The following is a 12,718-nucleotide window of genomic DNA, read 5'->3' on the forward strand; positions in this document are numbered from 1 at the left end:
GTACAGCAAGTAATTAAGATGGCTAATGGAATGCTATCCTTTATTACAAGAGGAATTGAACATAAAAGGATGTTACGCTTCAGTTATATAGAGTATTGGTGAGACCACACCTCAAATACTGTGTGCAGTTTTGGTCTCCTTATTTAAGGAAGGATTTAAGTGCATTGGAGGTGGTTCAGAGGAGGTTTACCAGATTGATACCTGGAATGAGTGGGTTGTCTTATGAGGAAAGGTTGGACAGACTAGACTTGTTTGCACTGGAATTTAGAAGAGTGAGCAGTGATTTGATTGAAGTATACAAGATCCTGAATGGCCTTGGAAAGGTGGACATTGAAAGGATGTTTCCTCTTGTGGGTGAGTCCAGAACTAAGGGGGCACTGTTTTAAAATTTGGGGTCGCCCTTTTAGGACAGAGATGAGGAGAAATTTTTTCTCTGAGAGTTGTGCAACTTTGGAATTCTATGCCTCAGAAGGCAGTGGAGGCAGGGTCATTGAAAATTTTTAAAGCAGAGGTACATAGATTCTTTCATATTTCATCTCATTTCTATATTTCTTAAGAACAAAGAAAAGTACAGCACAGGAACAGGCCCCTCGGCCCTCCAAGCCTGCGCTGATCATATTGCCCGTCAACTAAAACATTAAACATTTTGCACTTCCGGGGTCCGTGTCCCTCTATTCCCATCCTATTCATGTATTTGTCAAGCTGCCTCTTAAACACCACTATAGTACCTGCTTCCACCACCTCCTCTGGCAGTGAATTCCAGACACTCACTACCCTCTGCGTAAAAAAACTTGCCCCGCACATCTCCTCTATAATTTTCTCCTCTCACCTTAAATCTATGTCCCCTAGTAATTGACTCTTCCACCTTGGGAAAAAGCTTCTGACTATCTACTCTGTCCATGCCACTCATAATTTTGTAAACTTCTATCAAGTCGCCCCGCAATCTCCGTCGCTCCAGTGAGAACAATCCGAGTTTCTCCAACCTCTCCTCATAGCTAATAACCTCCAGACCAGGCAGCATCCTGGTAAACCTCCTCTGCACCCTCTCCAACGCCTCCATATCCTTCTGGTAATGTGGCGACCAGAATTGCACGCAATATTCCAAGTGTGGCCTAACCAAGGTTCTATACAGCTGCAGCATGACTTCCCAGCTTTTATACTCAATACCCCCACCAATGAAGGCAAGCATGCCATATGTCTTCCTGACTACTTTATCCACCTGCGTTGCCACTTTCAGTGGCCTGTGGACCTGTTCTGATGAAGGGTCATACGTACTCGAAACGTCAACTGTATCCCTCTCCGCAGATGCTGTCAGACCTGCTGAGTTTTTCCAGGCATTTTTGTTTTTGTTCTAGATTTCCAGCATCGGCAGTATTTTGCTTTTACATAGATTCTTGTTAGGCAAGGGAATCAATGATTATCAGGGTTAGATGGGAATGTGGAAATTGAAACACAAGATGATCAGCCATGATCTTATTGAATGGCAAGGCAGGCTCGAGAGGCTGAATGGTCTACTCCTATTCCTATTTCTTATGTTCTTTCCTGTTCCACTCCCTGGTTTTGGCGGCTTTCTTTGTTTTTTGGAATCTGCTCCTGCAGTTCCCTCTCCTGTGTCCAGCTTCTCCTGGCACCTAGTTTCAACTGAACTCAAACTGCTTTTAATTTCTTTGCATCTCTCTCGGCCTCCTGTTGTTAGGCAACAGCACAGTTTTTCAACCTTGTATTTATTTTAACTCCCTTCAAGAGTTGTAAAACCTCATTATGTACCAGGTATCTTTTAAGTGAAACTAAAACTCAAGTTCCTCCTTTCTGAACAGACCAATACAGAAACACAAGTCAAACTTAAACTTAAAGCTACAGCTGATTCGTAACACCCACAAATACAAAGATAACTTACTTAAACTATCCCTAGTTCCTAACAACAGAGGGACGCACAGAGAGAAATGGTCATGAGTCCTAATATCACTGTGGCTAGTTGTCAAAGTTTGTTTGGTAACGCTCCCTTGAAACATCTTGGGATGCTTTACCACATTAATAAAGATGCTGTAAAAATGTAAGGTTTTACTTTGCTGTGTCCTTAGTGAAATGCACCATAAATTATAGGCCAAAATAAATAACACCATAAACCAAAATGCAGTACACTATATAAAGAGCACAGAAAATTATTTTATTAAACAATCACCCATTTTATAATAACAATTTGATTATTTACACATATTAACCAAAATAGTTCCTAATGATTCAAAGTGAGAAAAATTTTTACTGCGTATTTCTGCAGAAAACAATTTCCCTGTAATGTTCTCTCAGAGAATGCAAGTGTCATTATAGTTTGTTCTCTATCCAGTTAAACATTGGAAAAACTGAAAGCATTGGTCTTTGACCCCCAACACAAACTCAAAATCTTTGCCTCAATTTAATCCCCCATCCCTGTTCACCATCTCAGCCTTACCTGGATTGTTCATAATATTGCCGACCTATTCTCCCCAAGCTGAGTTTCCAACCCAGTATCTTCTCCAGAAAAGAGACAGGCTAGAAACTTACCTATGTTGGGCAGGCTGAGCGGGAGCAGGTGCAAAGCTGATCAGCGCCTGCGATCAGCTGCGTGCCATCATTTTACGTGGCCCGCCCAATGTGATGCATGGCCAGTAGCACTGAGCACTACTTGTGCGGGTGAGGGGAAGAGGGAGAGTTGGGGCCGGTGCTCTTTCGCGCATGCATGCGAAAGGGTGCAGCAATCTCCAAGGCAGAGAGTGCCTCAGGGTGATTAAGTACATACCAAAATTTTTTCATAAAGAAAGGGAAAAATTATTTATGCGTCCCCTCATGTGACACTGTCACATGAGTTGGGACATATTTGACAATTTAGCAAACTTTATTTATTGATTTTATTAAACCTTCAGGAAACCTCATCCTGTCTGTGGATGAGGTTTCCTGAAAAATGCAAAGGCCGCTTGGGCTCTTCACTTGCCCACCAACCTCAAAGATAGACGGGCAGCGCTGTTAACTATCTAAGTTACCTTCCTAATGGCTTTAATAGGCCTTTGATAGTTCGGCTGGCACGCAGCCGCCTTCAGCGTGCGGCTGCCGAACGAAAGATCTAAATGACATGCGATGACATCGGGACGCATGCCCGGCATCATTGCGCGTCATTTTGCATGTCGGTGTGTCAGGCCTGCCCCCACACACTGACAGCAAGATTCTGGCCACAGTCTCCAAATCACTCACCTCTATCCTTGCTTCAGACTACGAATGAAACTCATACATACCTTTGTCACTACTATGCTCAACTATTAGTGTTCTCTTGGTCAGCCACTTATAATTCATGCTCTGTTAACTTCAGCTCACCCAAGACATTACTGCCTATAATTTTTTTTTCATTCATTCACGGGATGTGGGCTTCACTGGGATGTATGCTTCACTGGCTGGGCCAGCATTTATTACCCATCTCCAGTTGCGTTTGAGAAGGTGGAGGTGAGCTGCCTTCTTGAACCACTGCAGTCCATGTGGTGTAGGTACACCCACAGTGCTGTTAGGAAGGGAGTTCCAGGATTTTGACCCAGCGACAGTGAAGAAACAGTGATATATTTCCAGGTCAGGTTGGTGAGCAACTTGGAAGGGAATTTCCAGGTGGTGGTGTTCCCATCTACTTGCTGCCCTTGTCCTTCTAGGTGGTGGTGGTCATGGGTTTGGAAGGTACTGTCTAAGGAGCCTTGGTGAATTCCTGCAGTGTATCTTGTAGATGGTACACATTGCTGCTACTGTGCAGTGATGGAGGGAGTGAATGTTTGCGGATGTGCTGCCATGTGGCTGCTTTGTCCTGGATGGTGTCAATCTTCTTGGTTGCGGGAGCTGCACTCATCCAGGCATGTAGGGAGTTTTCCATCACTCCTGACTTGTGCCTTGTAGAGGGTGGGCAGGCTTTGGGGAGTCAGGTGGTGAGTTACTCGTCTCAGGATTCCTACCCTCTGACCTGCTCTTGTAGCCACAGTATTTACATGGCTAGTCCAGTTCAGTTTCTGGTCAATGGTAACCCCCAGGATGTTGATAGTGGAGGATTCAGTGATGGTCATGCCATTGAACATCAAGGAGTGATCGTTTGTTGGAGGTGGTCATTGCCTGGCACTTGTGTGGTGCAAATGTTACTTGCCACATGTCAGTCCAAGCTTGGATATTGTCCAGGTCTTGCTGAATTTGGACATGGACTGCTTCAGTATCTAAAGAGTCGCGAATGATGCTGAACATTGCACAATCATCAGCGAACATCCCCACTTCTGACCCTACTAATGGAAGGAAGGTCATTGATGAAGCAGCTGAGCTGAGGATGCTACCCTGAGGAACTCCTGCAGTGATGTCCTGTAACTTTTATGACTGACCTCCAACAACCACAGCCATCTTTTTCTGTGTTAGGTCTGACTCCAACCAGCAGAGAGTTTCCCTTGCCCCCCAATTCCCATTAACTCCAGTTTTGCTGGGGCTCCTTGATGCCACACTCGGTCAAAAGCTGCCTTGATGTCAAGGGCAGTCACTCTCACCTCACCTCAGGAGTTCAGCTCTTTTGTCCATGTTTAAACCAAGACTGTAATAAGGTCAGGAGCCGAGTGGCCCTGGCAGAACCCAAACTGGGCATCAGTGAGCAGGTTATTGCTAAGCAAGTGCCGCTTGATAGCACTGTTGATGACCCCTTCCATTACTTTATTGATGGAGAGTAGACTGATGGGGTGGTAATTGGCCAGGTCGGATTGGTCCTGCCTTTTGTGTGCAGGACATACCTGGGCAATTTTCCACATAGCTGGTGTTGTAGCTGTAGTGGAACAGCTTGACTAGGGGCGCAGCAAGTTATGGAGCATAAGTCTTCAGTACTATTGCCAGAATATATTCAGGGCCCACCACCCAGTGTACATTCTGCACCCTTGCCACCCTCAGTGCTTCCTCCAAGTAGTGTTTAACATGGAGGAGCACTGATTCATCAGCTGAAAGAGGGCAGTATATGGTAATCACCAGGTTTCCTTGCCCTTGTTTGGAGGTCTTTGCAGGGTCGATAGGGCTGAGTTTGCTGTTGTCATTTCCGGTGCCTAGGTCAATGCTGAGTGGTAATTCCTTTGAGGCTTTGTAGTGGTTTGATACAATTGAGTGGCTTGCCAGGCCATTTCAGGGGGCATTTAAGAGTCAACCACATGGCTGTGGCTCTGGAGTCTCATGTAGGCCAGACCAGGTAAGGACAGCAGATTTCCTTCCCTGAAGGACATTAGTGAACCAGATGGGTTTTTACAACGAAAACACAAAATGCTGGAAAAACTCAGCAGGTCTAACAGCATCTGTGGGGAGAAAAAAAAAGTTAACATTTTGAGCTTTGAAGAGTCATCAGGACTCAAAACATTAACTGTTTTTTTCTCTCCACAGATGCTGTTGGACCTGTTGAGTTTTTCCAGCATTTTCTGTTTTTGTTTCAGATTTTCAGCATCCGCAGTATTTTGCTTTTATCTTAGGGTTTTTACAACAATTGACAATGGTTCCATGCTCATCATTAGACTTTTAATTCCAGATTTTTGAATTCAAATTCCACTATCTGCCATGGCAGGATTTGAACCTGGGTCCCCAGAGCATTACCCTGGGTCTCTAGATTAGTAGCCCAGCAACAATAGCACTATGCCATCGCCCCTCCCCCCACCTCATCCTATTCAGCACCAAGTTACACCCATCACTGTGTTTTCTAACCTATAATTGGCTCCTGGTTCCCAAAGCCTCCAATTTAAAATTCTCAGCCTTGCATTTAAATTCCTTCTTGGTCTTGCCTCTCCCAATTTGAATCTCCAGTAGGCTACAACCTTTCCAGAACTTTCTGCTCCTCCAACTCTGGCCCCTTGTGCATCCTCACTCTCACCTCCTACCATCAATGTCTGTGCCTTTTTTGCATCTGGGCCTCATGATCAGGATTCCCATCCCTCAACCCCTCTGCCTCTCATCAGCCTCCTTCAAAAACAATTATTTGATCAAGCTTTTGGGATCCCACCTAATTTTTGCTTTTTTGGTTCAGTATCCATTTCTAATTACAACTCTGTGAAGCAACTCTGGATGTTTTTCTGCTATATCAATGCAAGCTGCTATTGAAGAAGTTGTGAAAATAATCTCATTTTTCATCAAGTACTACCACCTAATGGTAAAACATGGAAAACACGACTGTATGAATAAATATCCAATAGGTTCTCATCCCAACATACCAGGAAAATATGTTAGATTCTGAAATAAACAGAAAATGCTAGGAATATTGCAGACTTATTCGCTCACCAAGAAAAGAAAAGATAGGATCAGGTTTCAAGTGTGGGTCCTTAGTCTGAATTATCAAAATCACAGTTATTTCGATCCAGATTCTATTCTAATCTAAACTAGTAAATAAAAAAAGCTGATCGTTCCCTCCGGGACACCCTGGTCCACTCCTCCATCACCCCCTACACCTCAACCCCCTCCCACAGCACCTTCCCATGCAACCGCAGAAGGTGCAACACCTGCCCCTTTACTTGCCCCCTCCTCACCGTCCAAGGACCCAATACTCCTTTCAAGTGAAGCAGCATTTCACTTGCACTTCCCTCAATTTGGTCTACTGCATTCGCTGCTCCCAATGCAGTTTATTCTACATTGGAGAGATGAAACGCAGACTGGGTGTCCGCTTTGCAGAACACCTTCGGTCTGTCCACAAGCATGACCCAGACCTCCCTCTTGCTTGCCATTTCAACATGCCACCCTGCTCTCATGCCCACATGTCCGTCCTTGGCCTGCTGCAACGTTCCAGAGAAGCTCAACGCAAACTGGAGGAACAGCACCTCATCTTCCAATTAGGCACTTTACAGCCTTCCGGACTTAACATTGAGTTCAACAATTTCACATCATGAACTCTCTCCTCCATCCCCACCCCCTTTCCAATGCCCCCTTTTCCAATAATTTATAATTTTTTTTACAAATATATTTTTCTTTTCCCTATTTTTAAATTTATTTCGATCTATTGTTTCATCTCCACCTTTTAGCCCATTTCGATCCCTTCCCCCCACCCCACTCCCACTAAGGCCATCTCCCAATTGCTTGTCCTGCTTTCTACCCTTAATGTCCCCATTAGCACATCCTTTAAATAATATCACCACCGTCAACACCCCTTTGTCATTTTGTCTATGACATCTTTGGCAGTCTCTTCTTGGCCTCCACCTATCACTGGCCCCCTATCGAGCTCTACCTGTCCCACCCACCCCCCTCTACAACCTTATATTTCATCTCATTTCTATGTATCTTAGTTCTGTCGAAGGGTCATATGGACTCGAAACATCAACTGTATCCTTTTCCGCAGATGCTGTCAGACCTGCTGAGTTTTTCCAGGTATTTTTGTTTCTGTTCAATGCAGACAAATGTGAGGTAGCACATTTTGGTAGGAAGAATAGGGAGGTCATTAATTACTTGGAAGATGCAAGTCTAGGTGGGGGTGGCAATGGTTTAGTGGTATTGTCGCTGGACTAGTAATCTAGAGACCCAGAGTAATGGTCTGGGGACCCAGGTTTGAATCCCGCCATGGCAAATGGTGGAATTTGAATTCAATAAAAATATGGAATTAAAAGTCTAATGGTGACCATGAAGTCATTGTCGATTGTTGTAAAAACACATCTGATTCACTAATATCCTTTAGAGAAGGAAATCTGTCGTTCTTACCTGGTCTGGCCTACATGTGACTCCAGATCCAAGCAATGTGGTTCACTCTAAAATGTCCTAGCAAGCGGTAACAAACCGCTACAAAGACACAAAAAAAAGAATGAAACTGGACAGACCACCCGGCATCAACCTAGGCACCAGAAATGACAATGGCGACAAACCTTGTCGACCCTGCAAAGTCCTCCCTACTAACATCTGGGGGCTAGTGCCAAAATGGGGAGAGCTGTGTCAGACTAGTCAAGCAACAGCCTGACATAGTCATCCTCATGCAATCATACCTTACAGACAATGTCCCAAACACCACCAGCATCATTCCTGGGTATGTCTTGTCCCACTGGTAGGGCAGAGGTGGCAGCACAGTGGTATACAGGGAGTTGCCCTGGGAGTCCTCAACATCGACTTGGGACTCCATGAAGGTCAAACATGGGCAAGGAAACCTCCTGCTGATTACCAAGTACCCGCCTACCCTCAGCTGATAAATCAGTGCTCCTCTATGTTGAGCATCACTTAAAGGAAGCACTGAGGGTGGCAAGGGCACAGATTGTACTCTGGGTGGGGGACTTCAATGTCCATCACCGAGAGTGGCTCGGTAGCTCCACTACTAACCGAGCCCTAAAGGAAATAGCTGCTAGACTGGGTCTGTGACAGGTGGTGAGAGAACCAACAAGAGGGAAAAACATACTTGACCTCATCTTCACCAACCTGCCTGCCACAGATGACAGAATCGGTAGCTGTGCAGTGGTCACTGTCATTGTGGAGACAAAGTCCCACCTTCACGTTGAGGACACTCTCCATTGTGTTGTGTGGCACTACCACCGTGCTAAATGGGATAGATTTAGAATTGTACTCGAACATAATCTGTAACCTCATGGCCTGTCATATCCCCCACTCTACCATTACCATCAAGCCAGGGGATCAACCCTGGTTAAATGAAGAGCTCAGGAGGGCATGCCAGGAGCAGCACCAGGCACAGCTAAAAATGGGGTGTCAACCTGGTGACGCTATAACACATGCATGCCAAACAGCATAAGCAGCAAGTGATAGACAGAGCTAAGCAATCCCACAACTAACAGATCAGATCTGAACTCTGCAGTCCTGCCACATCCAGTCGTGAGTGGTGATGGACAATTAAGCAACTCACTGGAGGAGAAGGCTCCACAAATATCCCCATCCTCAACGATGGAGGAGCCCAGCACATCAGTGCAAAAGATAAGGCTGAAGCATTCGCAATAATCTTCAGCCAGAAGTGCCGAGTGGATGATCCATCTCGTCCTCCTCTGGAGGTCCCCAGCATCACAGATGCCAGTCTTCAGCCATTGTGATTCACTCCACGTGACATCAAGAAACGGCTGAAGGTACTGAATACTGCAAAGGCTGTGGGCCCTGACAATATTCCGGCAATAGTACTGAAGACCTGTGCTCCAGAACTTGCCGCACCCCTAACCAAGCTGTTCCAGTACAGCTACAACACTGGCATCTACCCGGCTACATGGAAAATTGCCCAGGTGTGTCTTGTACACAAAAAGCAGGACAAATCCAACCCGACCAATTACTGCCCCATCAGTCTACTCTCGATCATCAGTAAGGTAACGGAAGGGGTCATCAACAGTGTTAAGAAGCGGCACTTGCTTAGCAACAATCTGCTCACTGATGCCCAGTTTGGGTTCCACTAGGGCTGCTCAGCTCCTGATCTCATTACAGCTTTGGTTCAAACATGGGCAAAAGAGCTGAACTCCTGAAGTGAGGTGAGAGTGTGACTGCTCTTGACATCAAGGCAGCATTTGACTGAGTGTGGCATCAAGGAGCCCTAGCAAAACTGGAGTCAGTGGGAATCAGGGGGAAAACTCTACTGGTTGGAGTTATACCTAGCACAAAAGGAAGATGGTTGTGATTGTTGTATGTCAGTCATCTCAGCTTCAGGACATCTGCAAGAGTTCCTCAGGATAGTGTCCTAGGCCCAACCGCCTTCAGCTGCTTCATCAATGGCCTTCCTTCTATCATAAGATCAGAAGTGGGGACGTTCGCTGATGATTGCACAATCTTCAGCACCATTCACGACTCCTCAGATGCTGAAGCAGTCCATGTCCAAATGCAGCAAGACCTGGACAATATCTAGGCTTGGGCTGACATGTGGCAAGTAACATTCGTGCCACACAAGTGTCAGGCAATGACCATCTCCAACAAGAGAGAATCCAACCATCGCCCCTTGATGTTCAATGGCATGATCACCACTGAATCCCCCACTATCAACATCCTGGCGGTTACCATTGACCAGAAAATGAACTGGACTAGCCATATAAATACTGTGGCTACAAGAGCAGGTCAGAGGCTACGAATCGTGCGACGAGTAACTCACCTCCTGACTCCCTAAAGCCTGTCCACCACCTACAAGGAAGAAGTCAGGAGCGTGATGGAATATTCCTCACTTGCCTGGATGAGTGCAGCTCCTACAACACTGAAGAAACTGGACACCGTCCAGGACAAAGCAGTCTGTTTGATTGGCACCACATCCACAAACATTCATTCTCTACACTACCGACGCACGTAGCAGCAGTGTGTACCGTCTACAAGATGCACTGCAAGAATTCACCAAGGCTCCTTAGATAGCACTTTCCAAACCCACGACCACTACCACCTAGAAGGACAAGGGCAGCAGATAGATGGGAACACCATCAGCTAGAAGTTCCCCTCCAAGTCACTCACCATCCTGACTTGGAAATATATTGCCGTCCCTTCACTGTTGCTGGGTCAAAATCCTGGAACTCCCTTCCTAACAGCGTGGGTGTATGTACACATGGACTGTAGTGGTTCAAGAAGGCAGCTCGCCACCACTTTCTCAAGGGCAACAAGGGATAGGCAATAAATGCTGGCCCAGCCAGCGAAGCCCACATCCCATGAATGAATAAAAAAGGGGGTAGAAGAACAAAGGAATCTTGGATTACAAATACATCAATCACAAAGTTGCACTACAGGTTAGCAAGGCCATAAGAAAAGCAAACCAAGCACTAGGCTTTATTTGTAAAGGGATAGAATTGAAAAGTAGGGAAGTTACGTCAACGCTGTATCAAACCTTGGTTAAACCAAGAGTACTGAGTGCAGTTCTGATCGCCATATTATAAAAAGGATACTGAAGCACTGGAGAGGGTGCAGAGAAGATTTACAAGGATGATACCAGAAATGCATGGGTAATCAGACCAGTAAAAGGACTGACAAGCTGGATCTCTTTCTCCCTTGGGAAAAAAAAGGTGGCTGAAAGGTGACCGAATAGAGGTATTTTAAATCATGAAAGGTTTTGATAGATAGAGTGGATAGAGAGAATGTTTCCGCATGTAGGCAGACCATACCTCGAGGCCATTACTAAAGGATGGTGACCAAGAAATCCAATAGCGAATTCAGAATATACTACTTAACCCAAAGAATGTTAAGAATGTGAAACTCGCCACCACAGGGAGTGTTGAAGCTAATAGTATAGATACATTTAAGGGGAAAACCAGATAAGCATTTTAGACAGTAGGGAATTGATGGTTACGATTGTAGATTTAGATAAGAAAAGATGGGAGGAGGCTTAAGTGGTGCATAAATCCAGCATGGATCGGTTGGGCCAAATGACCTGTTTCTCTACTGTATATCTTACGTAATCCTCGATGTCAAGACAGCATTTGACTGAGTATGGCACCAGGAGTCTCGGTAAAAGTGAAGTCAGTGGGTATCAAGTGAAAATCCTCCAATGGATGGTGTAAAACCTGGCACAAAGGTTAATATTCTGGTCCTATATTAATAAGATATTTTCTATTGTCGAGGGAGCTTCTTTAAACATTTGAAATGACTGGCTTTCTTTATCCCTTTTTAAAAAATAGGGTTGTTGGAAGAAATTTACGTGTGTGTCAAATATGCAAATTGGCAAACAGCTGCAAGAAATCTCTCTGGAGTATAACTGCTCATAACTTAATGCAGAGAATGGTGATAGAAATTTGACACTAAGTAAAAACAAAGGGGATACTTATGCACATACACCACTTTTTCATATTATTGCAAGTGGATCTCCATGACATTGCTTCATGGTCAGATAATATCATTTGCTCATGAAGAGTTTTCAACATTCTGTTTTATATGAATAGGAGCAGTGTAACATGTAATGCAATCCATTATCAAATTGAAGCATTGTTGCCTAATTGCTTTTAAATAAACAGTGGATGCAATCAGATTAGGATTAAATTGCTGTTCAGACTTGAGGTTGAGGTGGACTTTGCCTTCATTTTGTTTCAAGAAGAATGATTTGTATGTTTGTTTAAGAATAATGTGGCTTATGCCTCAAATCAATAGCCTTTGCAATTGTCAGTCAAATTTGTGTTACGTTTCAAAAATAAATGTGATGGAGAAAGGTGACAAGGAGGAATGTATCCTAAAGATAGGTGGACTACCTGTGAGTTCTTCACAATAAATCAGATTATACAATGTTATTCAAAGAGCAGCATTTTACCACGTAAAACAGCACATTATTCTGACACAAAGATGAAGATGTGTTCTTTAAGGATATCAACTCTGATGGACATTTAAAGGTTTTTCCAAAGTCAATTGCTGTTGAAGCTTGGGGCCAGCAACTTTATTTTGCTTGTGGGTAGCTCAAAGGCTACAGGCATTCTAGTTTATATATCTGTTTTTAAATTGTGCAGGAGGGGATGTTGCTATATATTCTAAACACTTTTTCTTTATTACTTAAAAAATTTTTTTTAAAGTGTGACAGAATTTTTTTATAAATGCAAATGTTGTGTGTTCCTGGACAGTTCTTTGTATACTATCCTTTGAATTGTGACATAGAAATTTGTGTGACACAAAGTATGACAAACACAAAATGCAAACTGATATTATTTTACAATCAGGTAGATAAAATAGTCTATCCATTGCACTTCATACTGTTATAGATGTAAAATAATCTTTAGTTAATTTTTACTGATTCCTGAAGAAACCAATTAGCTACTAATTCACCTCAGGATATGCCTACTTAGGTCAATTAAGTTTAGAAATCTTA

The 12,718-nt window shown here is 44.1% G+C and overlaps 1 protein-coding gene across 1 annotated transcript in view; it reads right to left on the reverse strand.

The window, feature by feature from the left end:
• The window catches only part of rad17 (RAD17 checkpoint clamp loader component), a 66,518-nt gene that overhangs the window by 14,578 nt on the left and 39,222 nt on the right, over nucleotides 1-12,718 (reverse strand). The gene's annotated exons all lie outside the window — the stretch shown is intronic.

The sequence above is a fragment of the Cetorhinus maximus genome, chromosome 2 (genome assembly GCF_964194155.1).
Source record: "Cetorhinus maximus chromosome 2, sCetMax3.hap1.1, whole genome shotgun sequence".
NCBI classification, from domain to species: domain Eukaryota; kingdom Metazoa; phylum Chordata; class Chondrichthyes; order Lamniformes; family Cetorhinidae; genus Cetorhinus; species Cetorhinus maximus.